Here is a 13,295-nt window from a genome sequence, read left to right as displayed (position 1 = left end):
TTAACATCAATAATGTAAAAAACAACTAATATATCAAATACAGGCATTTAAAGGCAATGCCACCAATTGCTTGATACTACAAAATGAGAAAGTGGTTGTTACCACTTGCTTCACTTACCACTTACTTCACTTTTTATGTCCTTGATGTAGAATTCTTCTTTGGTAGGTTGTCGGGTTCGATGATCTCGTTTCCTGCAACAGGGATGCTTTGTTGATTTCATATATGTACGGTGAAATGTGTCAACGAAGCAGAAACTGAGATTTCACTTCAGTTTTTTAACAATGTCGCTTCATTCACTTTAGAGTACTCGAAACACTTCACGTAATTCGAAGAAAATATATATGAAAAACTAATATTCATTAGAGATGAACAATGCTTTCATCTCATTTTATGATAACTGCACAATACTATATTCCAGAGTCCGACTAACTACGCCATCGCAGAACTGCAACTGACTCACCACTCGTCTAGACTCAGACCGTACCGTACGGATACACAAAAGTCAATAGCGATGCCATAACTCGCAGCTCACAGATGTCTGAATACATCGATACTTACATCCCAAAATATGTGACCAAGGTCTTCTAGAAGTTTTAAAAAAATGGTTCAAATGGCTCTGAGCACTACGGGACTTAACACCTATGGTCATCAGTCCCCTAGAACATAGAACTACAGGGTTATTACAAATGATTGAAGCGATTTCACAGCTCTACAATAACTTTATTATTTGAGATATTTTCACAATGCTTTGCACACACATACAAAAACTCAAAAAGTTTTTTTAGGCATTCACAAATGTTCGATATATGCCCCTTTAGTGATTCGGTAGACATCAAGCCGATAATCAAGTTCCTCCCACACTCGGCGCAGCATGTCCCCATCAATGAGTTCGAAAGCATCGTTGATGCGAGATCGCAGTTCTGGCACGTTTCTTGGTAGAGGAGGTTTAAACACTGAATCTTTCACATAACCCCACAGAAAGAAATCGCATGGGGTTAAGTCGGGAGAGCGTGGAGGCCATGACATGAATTGCTGATCATGATCTCTACCACGACCGATCCATCGGTTTTCCAATCTCCTGTTTAAGAAATGCCGAACATCATAATGGAAGTGCGGTGGAGCACCATCCTGTTGAAAGATGAAGTCGGCGCTGTCGGTCTCCAGTTCTGGAACGAGCCAATTTTCCGCGGACTACGCGTGAAACTTGCCCGCACGCGTTCAACCGTTTCATCGCTCACTGCAGGCCGACCCGTTGATTTCCCCTTACAGAGGCATCCAGAAGCTTTAAACTGCGTATACCATCGCCGAATGGAGTTAGCAGTTGGTGGATCTTTGTTGAACTTCGTCCTGAAGTGTCGTTGCACTGTTATGACTGACTGATGTGAGTGCATTTCAAGCACGACATACGCTTTCTCGGCTGCTGTCACCATTTTGTCTCACTGCGCTCTCGAGCGCTCTGGCGGAAGAAACCTGAAGTGCGGCTTCAGCCGAACAAAACTTTATGAGTTTTTCTACGTATCTGTAGTGTGTCGTGACCATATGTCAATGAATGGAGCTACAGTGAATTTATGAAATCGCTTCAATCATTTGTAATAGCCCTGTACTTAAACCTAACTAACCTAAGGACATCACACAACACCCAGTCATCACGAGGCAGAGCAAAAGTTTTAAAGGCTTCCTAGCTCTATAAACATAAATATGCAAGTACGCTGTCTCGCACTCGGCTAATTCGGAATGCAGGTACTTTCCTACGAGCCTCTGAAACCCCGGAGGATTCCAGTGTGCAGGTGGGCCCGTCTGCTGGTCTGGCAAACCAGTTTGACTCAGTGCAATGTCTATGGTGACCTTCACAGGCTCTAAGTGGCACACCAGCAAAGGACACAAGTCTCACCGTTTAGGTAAACACCTGCAGTTCTTTACTAGCGAAGTGCCAGTACAAACTTGTGCTCTTCTCTTTCTCTCCACTTTCCTTGGCAGCTAGGTAGCAAAGCACATTTCCGTCTTAGACTACTCCCACTTTAGCGCAAGCCAATCACGAGCTGGAGCGCCGCATTCGAAGATGGGAGACTGCCCCTTGCTCTGTATACGCAGATTTGACCAGTCACAGACTTTAAAGTTAATTGGTAGAAAATGAAAAAAAGATTCAGCTTCGCAACCTCTTTTCCATAGGTTTACACTGTGTCTTTTGCTAACGACATGACCTGGATGGAACAACAGCCCTCCATAAAAAGATCGTTATCTCCCCTGTTGCGTCTATTTCGAACTTTCCAAAGAACAGCCATAAACTCGCCAAAAGCCTTGTGCCTTAGAAATATGTTTTGTAACAGAGTCTGGACGCCTGGGCGCCAGTGACCAGTCCCACGGAAATCCGCAGAAAGCTCACAGTCGTCTCATCAGCTTCCTACCTAACAAGGGCCCACCCTCTGCTTTATTGCCGGTCTTCAAAGCACTGTCCATTGCAGCGGCGACTTCTCGGCACTAGTCAGTCTACCAGGACGCAGCCCCCGACCGAATGGCGCCATCCAACATGTCTGCAACATTCCGCAAATGTTTTTACCCAGGTTCTGCAGAAAATAAACGCTTCCCTCGAACCTCAGCCGCCGTACGCCTTAACTGCAGTCGTTTGGATCGGCACCCGTTCCTTTGAACGCATGTAAAGCTTACCGCTATTCATTCACTAGAGCACACAAGCAAGAGAGTTAACTACTGTCCACCATTACATCGTGATGTACGAATTCAGATCGTATTCAGGTATAGCAGCCAAGTAATAAAGACGAACTTCCCTAAGAACATTACGCAGCACAACACCGACTCAGAAGTGAGAGTGCCGTGCAATCTCTCGACGCAATTTTGGTTGGCTGAATACTAGCTCTTGTGAGTGCAAACGAGTAAGATGCTGCCTTACAAGTTGCTCGTCTATCTGTTACTAGTACGTCAGGTTGTCAACGAGTTAAAACTCTTGATAGTCTTGGCACTCCAAACTGTGTTTGACTTACTACTTCTCTCTGCGTACTTACCTCTGTAGATGCAGTTGCACTCCTTACTCCCACTTGTAAATTATTAATGTGAACTGTTAGTGGTCGTCTTCACACTTCTTTCTGTACTGGCATAAGCTGTTGCCAGCACACCGGGCGGCAAACATGTAGCGTGAATACCGACGGCAGGCGAAGAATCGAGTGGTATGAGGGAGGCCAGTGACACATCGTTAAGCAGTATGGCGCCAACGCCCGCCCTCTTGACAGCACGTATTTAGGCCGCTGTCGCTGAACGGAGGGCCTCAGTGACTCACTCAGTTTGGCGTCTGTCAGTTCATCGCAGAGCAGGCTCAATTCACATCCCAGGTTACGACAGTGCGTTGTGACCAGAATAGTGACCAAAGTTTGTAGCAGCAATATTATCGATATTGTCTACAAGAGGACTGTGACTGAAGAGCTTGTATCACAACTCATGAACCCTATTCAAATTAAGTAGCAGCTATCTATTCATGTAAATAAAGAACTGTGTTAATCCAAGTGCGCATTTGGGTTGTGAAAAGAGGATACCGGCCACCCGTAAAACCATCCTCTCCCTCGTTTCCACAGTACAGGACTCTACACTTTCAAAATTCAGTTCAGAGACACCTGGGCAGGTGTCGGCGTTTCACGTACCTATAAGGAAGTCGCACACCTTTTGCTCCCATTCCACTACCTAAGATTTTATCTTAACAGCATTTTTTTTTCGGCCAAGTTTGACTCCCCGCTGTTTCCCTCTACAATAGCAGCTCTTCCAGGTCTCTGGCCATTAAACGCCAAGCATAGCGTGGGCGCAACTCGTCAAAAGCAGACCCTGCTGTCCCGCACAGCCCAGCGACTCAGTCTGCATTGTCTGACTCGAGACGCTCGGCTTCAGAGTGGCTTCTTTCTTGTTCTTGTTCCGCGAACCACAGCTCGGGCTGAATTATAACTACCTCACACTGCAGGTTACACCGGAAGTGAGTGGCGATTCTTGCGAGTAGCGCTGGGGGCTGGCTCCCCACGGTTTTATGCCCTGCAGCGTGTCTTCCATTCTCAGAGGAGTGCACAGTGGCTTCTGTCTTAGCCGCGAGTGAAATTTAACATGCAAAATCATAATATCAGTATTTATGTGTTGTCAATCACTTATACTAATTCACATTTCATTATCCAGTGGGGATTCCGATCTAATCTGATTCTGTCGTATAGGTTTTACATAAGTTACAGGACGGTTTGATAAAAACGGTCGAATAACCAGCTAGACCGTCAATGTCTCAGCTAAAACAGACACACAAAGTGAGCAGCTCAAGGTAACAGCTTGACGATGAAACAGTTTTGTTCGAGAGTTGCCCAGAAAGTAATGCACCGCATTTGAACTACATGGACATGAAAGAATGGTGTTTCATCTACACACTCTACTTTTCCACGTAATCTCCATCCCGTTCTATGGCATTCCTCCAGCGCGAAACAATGGCGTGTATGCCCTGTCGGTACCAATCCGTGTCCGGTGGCGGAACCAGTGCTTCATTGTATGAACCACCTCCTCGTCATCCTCAAAACGTCTTCCACGAGTAGAATCATTTAATGGCCCAAACAAGTGCAATGACAACATCAGCTCGCTACTACATGTCAGGTGTGTCAGCCGTGGATGTTCTCCCCGACCGCTGCATATCGTGGAGCCTTCTGAAGACCTCACCCTCCGTGCCCAGCGACTAATTCTACTTCCGTCGACAGCAGATGCTCCATACACTTTGCACAAGCGTTTATGAGCGTTCCCCACCGATTTTTCCTCTGCAGTGCGAAATTACATGACGGCAGGTTGCTTGTCACGTACATAACCTACAGACGCCATTTTGAAAGTGTCCTGCAGCTACGCTATCTGTCGGATGTGACGGAAACGTGGCGCGGTCACTTAGAAGACTTCACGTAATACACACGTAACGCTTCGCATTCGTAGCATTGTAGCTGAGAAAAAAAATGCTGTGCACTTCCTTATGGGCAATCCCCGTATATGAACGTTATACTCATGAGGAACAGTGGGGAAATTGTGTGCGATTTAGGCAGGAGAGGGACTTTATATAATGAATGACAGATTGTGGCAATTGCAGATGATTACAAGATAAGGCACATGTGACAGGTAGTGAGGCGAACACTAATGATGGATTCAGTCACGTCGATTAGAGATAAGAGATAAGAGAAGTGGAACAAAAACATGTACTTAATGCATCCCAAGGTCTCATGCTTTGGTTGAAACCTACGATTATTCTTCGGCCTATACAAATCACTCTCGTAATCGAGTTTAAATTAAATTTCATAGAAGCATGCAATCAATTAATTTTTCCACTTTGCATTCGTGAATGGAAATGACAGAAATGTCAGAATGTCGCTGATACATATTTTACAGTCTCTCGCCGAGTACGCACGCAGAAATACTCAGTTTGTAGTGCAGGACAAAGTCATGGCTCAGATTTACTGCAAAGGCTTTGGGGAAGAGCAGTGCGGCTGCAATGGAGATCACGTACAGCACCTGTTCGTGAATACTGCTCGGCAGCTGGGGATCGGTAAGTGGTCGGGTTAAGCGCTGTAATACAAGGAGTTTATGTCGACGACGAGGTCATTAGAGGCACGCTAGTGTGCGTTTCGGAGCTGCTCTGGAACTAAAAGTGGGCTACGCTTGAACTAAACACGGCATTCATTTCGTAAAACGCTATTAGGCAAGGTTAAAAAAAATTGATGTAAACAATAAAATTATCCTATCGTCGTTTTAGATGTAGCCTTTCAACGAAACACTTCACACCGAAGGGACACAAGAGTTATACAAGAAAGATTAGAGCGTAAACAGAGGTATGAAGTACCTTCTGTCACGCACTGCTGCTTCGACACAAAACAAACGAGGCAGCTCGCATTACTAAAGCACTATTTGTCGTGACAGTAATATGCAGCTGTTCTTCCACGTGGAGTTGTGTGCTTACGTTGACATACTATGAGGCATCGCATTTTTATTTTTGCTTAGGGGGACTTATTTCGAAGCTGTTCTGAAAACATAAATCACTTTGCGTCATTTTACAGACTTTCATGCAGATGTTTTCATCACACAATAAGGATAACAACGGAGATCAGAAAATTTGTATTTTTAAATTTATGTTACACGCCGAGACAAAGTACATACGCACGCCTGTGTTTTTTTGTTTCATGAACACGCTAAATGCAGCGGCACCGCCATCTGTTGCTGTGATCTAAATCCAGTGGGATATATTTGTACGAACTTCCCTCACCGATCTGATTCATATTGACTGGGTGTGAAGGACACGACTAGGACTTGTGAAAATGTAAACAGAAAGACGAAACTCTCAAAAATGCCCTACACACACACTCTGTCAATACGCAGCAAATCGGAGAGGAGAAGGTCGTGCGGCCTCCTTGTCAGACACAGGCGGCGCCTGGGTATCATCTCCTATAGCTAGTAGATTAGTTTTTCATTCATTCATAGTTTTTTACAAAGTGACATCAGATATGTTATCGTAATTGAAAAATGAAATAAACTCGTGCTTACAATAACATTTAGACATCATCATCATCATCATCATCATCAGTGTTCTGCCAAAAGGCAGGTTTCCACATGGTAGTTCTCCAGGCTGTCCGGTCTTCTGCCACCATCTTCAGGTCCGTGTTATTTCCTCTTCCCTTTATGTCGTCTGTCACCTTGTATCTCCTTCTTCCTCTCAGTCTTCTCCCACAAACCAGTCTTCCAAAGCATCTGCTAGCAAACACACCCTTCTCAATGAACGCCACAATATGTATCTTATAATCTTCAGCACACATCTTCTCTCACCAACCCTTTCCAATACTCTTTCATTACTCACTCTTTCCATCCAGCTTATCCTCTCCATTCTCGTCCACATCTACATCTTAAATGCTTCTAACCTTTTTTCATCCTCTCGTCTCAGCGTCCATGTTTCTGCCCCATGTAGTGCCACACTCCAGACAAAACATTTGCCAAACCTTTTACTTAGACCTTCATCTAATTTGCCACCTGACAGTTTCCTCTTTCTGTTGAATGCCTCCTTCGCTATGGCAATTCCAGTTTGCACCTCCTGGTGACAACTCCACATTTAGTCACACTTTTCAGTTATTCATTTACGTCACACCAGTGGTCACTGCCCCCGCTACAAACAACACTACACACCTCATATGGCTCTGAACTGCAGAATTAATCATCAGTATTTCTGGGCATTGGATTTAACAGTAATATTTATTAAACTATGAAAGTTTGCTATAGAGTCACTGGCGTTTGTCATTAAAGAATTTTAACTTTTTATCACTCTCTACTCTTTGCTGTCTACCAAAACAATCCTTGAGGTGACAGTATGAATTACGGGGTACGCTTTAATTGATTTTTTTGAACATCTGGCTTTCTCTTGTTTCTCGAACCTCTTAGGCCAATTTATTGTACGATTTTATTCCCTTGCAGAAAATAATATTTTGTGGTTTTCCAGCATCCAACTTGGTGATAAATACTTCATCCACACGGTATTTTGCCTCTATGTTATATTCGCTGACTTACTGCTCAATGCTGTTTACCAAGACACATCACTGTTTATTACAGCATTGTCCTAGCTTTGGTCTCTGTGATGTTTCCAGTTGAGTAACATGCATGTCTAACATATCTGCAATATATATATCGATTTCGGTAACCATCTTCTGATCCTGCAGATATATGCTTTCCGTGTTCCTCAGATTTTTTCGTTTAAGGCTCTAGACAATTGTTCCACTTTAGCATGGATGCATTTTTTGGCCGTTTGTATTGTTTCACCAGGTACTGCTTTCAGTTTGCGCTGGTCCTTACCTTGTTGAGTATAAACACAGATGTATAAAGTAGAGCCTGTTTTACCAAGCTTGGCAAAAGAGGTTAAACTGTAGGATGACTGTAAGAAATAAAGAGTTGTGCATGAAGGCAGACACACGAATCCTGCATAGTTTTTTATATATATTGATCGATAAGGGGAAGTGAAAAGGAGTGCAGGGTGTTCGAAAAATCCGTGTGCCCATCTTGACTTGAAACCCGTTGGGGACAGAGCAGCTGAACTTCAAGTGCTGCGGTCAAAAATGCAGGACCACGTTCAAAAAGATTTCATAATGAAAGCAATTTTAGACCAATATTAGCTAATGGGTTATGGAAAGACGAATAGCAGTCTACTGTGTTTTTCTGCCACATTTTCCAAATGCTGAATCTCGTTCAGGAATGATATTTTCTGATGAATGCACGACATGTCGCAGTTCACATACAAGGACCGTGGTTCTCTGGTGTAAGGTAGATCATCAGTGCGTGTAAGAGTTGGAAACGTTGTGATATGGACGAGGATGTTATCACGAAACCACTTCGGACAATTTTTTTAAGGGTAGTTAATCGCAATTGTTATTTGTACTTCTTGTAAAGTAGTATATTTACATCTGATCTAAAACGAGAGAATAATGGATCTTGTGGGGTTACAACAGGACAGAGGTCTAGGACAATTTGTTATTCAGGTGTGTGAGTTCTTTGATGAATGATTTCGAACCCACTGGCGTAGTTCATCCACATCTATAGCCACACTGAAATGAACACCAAGAAGTTTAGACCCACGACACCAGAGAACTCATTATGGGACAACATCAGGGAAATCACTAAGAAGCTGCTGTAACATATTTGTTAAATCAAGCGACCATCTGGGAAATACCAAACGCCAAAAAGTGGCAGGTGACTGGGAGTAACGGAATTCCAACTGAGATAGTGAAATATGGTGGAGAAACACTGAATAGATGTTTCTTTCACCTGATACAGGTAATCTGGAAAACTGATACTACACAAACAGAATAGAAAGAATCTCTAATAGGCCCGTCACATAAAAAAGGAGACAAGGAAGACTTCAGAAACTGTAGGGGAATATCATTAATTAACATAGCCCATAAATTTTGTCCTGTTTATTGCTAAACCGATTGATACCGTAGGCAGAAAATGTAATTGGGGATAATCAAAAAGGCTTTCGCAGAAACAGATCCACTGCTGATAATATAATTGTAACCAAGGCAGTAAATGAAAAATTGCGGGAATGTAATCAAAAAATGCATTACTTGTTCATCGATTTTATGAAAGCTTATGAATGCGCCCACAGGCAAAGCCTGGTGAATATAATTGTATTTTCAATTAAACTCACAAACCTTTGGAAAATGCACATGAATCATAATACAAGCTGGGTTTTGCAGAAGATAAAGCGTTTGGCGACAACATGTAGAATATAACAGTATTTCCAATTAAACTTATAAATTTTTGTAAAATACACGTGAGTTGTGTGATGTAAGCTGCATTATGAAGAAGACAGAAGCATTTGAAGACACGTGAAATCAGCACTAGAGCTTCGAGTACCTTAGAGGTCAAAAAGAAGAAGAAGAAGAAGAAGAAGAAGCGACTACCACGGTTGAACATCACGTCAGGCTAAGGGAAGGTTTCTTCGCATCTGATGTGTAATTACTATCAGTTACAACATCTGTTACTTATATATTTTTTTTATTAGTCTGGGTGTACGAATTTACAGTCCAGAAGTCAGAAGACTTCAGGAACCTTTCTATAACGTGATGCCGGCCGTTGTGGCCGAGCGGTTCTAGGCGCTTCAGTCTGGAACCGCGCGACCGCTACGGTCGCAGGTTCGAATCCTGGCTCGGGCATGGATGTGTGTGCTGTCCTTAGGTTAGTTAGGTTTAAGTAGTTCTAAGTTGTAGGGGACTGATGACCTCAGATGTTAAGTCCCATAGTGCTCAGAGCCATTTTTTTATAACCTGATGTAATGATCATACAACGTAAGCTTTCACGGCCGGTATTGTCTTCACTTAAAACTTCCGGGCTGATAGGCCGTGGTCGAAGTATAAAACACTCTCCTGACGTTCGTCTCCAACTGCGGGAGACATCCTCGGAGGTAAAGCGGCGAACTGCGAAGAGAACTCGACGAAGCGCTGATTATATAGGCAGTACAGAGGGCGCCACAGTCGATCACGTGGCGTCGGCTATGAGATTGTCTCTGGTAATGCCAACATTCTCGATTGAAAGTAATCGATCGTCACGCTTGCGGTGCAACGCTGACATCCAAATTTTATCCAGTTTAACACCTTCGTCTTTCCTGTTAAAATTATTACGATGTTTATCAATCTCGATAGCCTCTCTATACAAGCGTGCATAATAATGCGAGGTTTTTGATATGACGCTCGTCTCGCTGAATTTTATTTCATGATCACCTTCCTGGTAAACATGTTCCGCTACGTCCGATTTATCCGTGTGACCCAGGCGGTAATTCCTCTTATGTTCAACAAGACGGGTGTTCACACTTCTCTTTGTGGTACCGATGTAAACCTGTCCACAACTACAAGGAATTTTATATACCCCCGGTGTAGCCAAAGGGTCTCGTGCATCTTTTCCCGTCTGTGATTAAACGACGGGACGGAACGTTGGGCCATAAGGTGCATAGAAAGCCCACACATACTGATCGTTGTCTACACAAAGAATCAAACCACCACCCTAGACAAAAAAGAGGTGTAATGAAAACTTTGGTAGACAGGGCGTACAAACTTTGTGAACCTGTTTATTTAAAAGATGAGATTGAACATCTACGGTCAACGTTCGTGAAGAATGGCTATTCTAGCAAGGATATAGACCGAGCACTTCGCTCTAGGCAGAGAATCAGGAGTAACGACGAACAACAGTCGTCCAAGGACAAAGTTTTTCTTCCGTTCATTAGTAAGGTCACAGACCGCATTGGGAAAGTTTTAGGCAAGTATGGGGTGGAAACTATTTTCAGACCCACCAGAAAAATAAAAGAATTTTTAAGGTCGGCAAAAGATGCACGAGACCCTTTGGCTACACCGGGGGTATATAAAATTCCTTGTAGTTGTGGACAGGTTTACATCGGTACCACAAAGAGAAGTGTGAACACCCGTCTTGTTGAACATAAGAGGAATTGCCGCCTGGGTCACACGGATAAATCGGCCGTAGCGGAACATGTTTACCAGGAAGGTGATCATGAAATAATTCAGCGAGACGAGCGTCATATCAAAAACCTCGCATTATTATGCACGCTTGTATAGAGAGGCTATCGAGATTGATAAACATCGTAATAATTTTAACAGGAAAGACGAAGGTGTTAAACTGGATAAAATTTGGATGTCAGCGTTGCACCGCAAGCGTGACGATCGATTACTTTCAATCGAGAATGTTGGCATTACCAGAGACAATCTCATAGCCGACGCCACGTGATCGACTGTGGCGCCCTCTGTACTGCCTATATAATCAGCGCTTCGTCGAGTTCTCTTCGCAGTTCGCCGCTTTACCTCCGAGGATGTCTCCCGCAGTTGGAGACGAAACGTCAGGAGAGTGTTTTATACTTCGACCACGGCCTATCAGCCCGGAAGTTTTAAGTGAAAACCTGATGTAATGTTCTTCAATAATCTGAAGATTTTCGTTTGACCATGACGGATTGCCTGTGTCTAGCTTTTCCGTGGTGTCCATGATGCCGTTCTCAAAAGTACATTGAAAATGTGCTGTTGTGTTAACAGAAATCACGTTATGACGAGTTAGATAATCCAACGTGGCTCACCGTCGCATCGTCGATACAGGACTAACGAAGACTTGCGAGAAAGTATTGAAGAAGGCTTTTGACGTACCGTATGTTCTTAGATACTCAACAAGATTTCAAAGAGGACATGCATGTGCACAGATCTCTCCTTCAGGCATGATGGTGCACATACAGATCCTCCGGATACATGGTTTTTATATGTAAGTACTTGCATGTATCATGTACGATATATTTTACCTATCAAAAAAAGAGAAGCGCCCACAAGACATGGCCGGATGTCAATGAAACTTGGTACATATACACACCATTGGCAGGTATTTAAATGATGAGAGTTGTAATTCCCTGTGACAGGTCGAACGACCACCAGAGTAAATTAATGTTGTTCGTGTTCAGTGTTGTTCCCAGGACTGACAGGGTTAAGGAGCGTAACGCAGTCAGACGTCGAGTAAACACTGTGAAGGAAGCAGATATGCCGCATACTCATGTGAGACAGCGTTATGAGCCCCTAACAGAGCTTTAACGTGGCCCCTGTGTGGATCGTCCATTTGGCTGGCTGGTAAATAATAAATGTCGTGTGACGAGGGCGTCCCGTCGGGTAGACCGTTCGCCGGGTGCGAGTCTTTCGATTTGACGCCACTTCGGCGACTTGCGCGTCGCTGGGGATGACATGATGATGATTAGGAAGACACCACACCCAGTCCCTGAGCGGGGAAAAATCTCCGACCCAGCCGGGAATCGAACCCGGGCTCTTAGGATTAACATTCTGTCGCGCTGACCACTCAGCTACCGGGGGCGGACGGCTGGCTGGCGAATCGTGCATTGTCCAGATTTCTGAGCATTAGGATGTGAGAGTGGACCGATGTTGGACTGCACGGGAATTTGAGGGCAGGTATAGGTGTCATCAAGGTTCCGGACGACCTCGTCTGACAGCCACAAGGAAGGATCGGTATACTGTGGACAGATCACACTATAATAGCTTCATACCTGCACCTGCCATCCGAGAACAAGTAATGGACTTACTGCAATATTCTACGTCTTCCTGTACCATTGGTTGCAGACTAGCAGAAACCAGACTAGGGGGTTACCGCCCCATGTGTAAGCTGCCACTAACACCACAAAACAAGTGCCTGCGTTTGGTTCAAATGGTTCAAATGCCTCTGAGCACTATGGGACTTAACTTCTGAGGTCATCAGTCCCCTAGAACTTAGAACTACTTAAATATAACTAACCTAAGGACATCACACTCATCCATGCCCGAGGCAGGATTCGAACCTGCGACCGTAGCGGTCGCGCTGTTCCAGACTGTAGCGCCTAGAACCGCTCGGCCACCACGGCCGGCCCTGCGTTTGGACTGTGAAGCATGGACTGCTGACGAATTTCGTCACACTGTGTCCTGTAATGAATCACTGTTCTGCGGTACCCTGGTGACGACTGCCGACAAGTTCTGCAATGCTTTCGAAAGGCCTTGTGGTCTGGGGAGCCGTCGAGTATGACTTCGTGTCGCGTGTGGTAGTGGCTGAGGGAACTCTGCGTCCAAACATGGCACTCGTCTCTTTGAACTATCTGAGTGATGCTGAGATACTCTCAAGGCCGACGAGATCCCCAAACCTCTTTCTGACTGTACATATACGGGAGTAGCTCTAAGGTGAATTCCGCCCAACTGCCAGTACCCCGGATATCAAGCACCAATTACAACAGCTGCTG

This window comes from Schistocerca cancellata, chromosome 8, assembly GCF_023864275.1.
Source record: "Schistocerca cancellata isolate TAMUIC-IGC-003103 chromosome 8, iqSchCanc2.1, whole genome shotgun sequence".
Classification (NCBI taxonomy): Eukaryota; Metazoa; Arthropoda; class Insecta; order Orthoptera; family Acrididae; genus Schistocerca; species Schistocerca cancellata.
The sequence above is the reverse complement of the archived record's forward strand: the minus strand, read 5'-3'. Positions refer to the sequence as shown.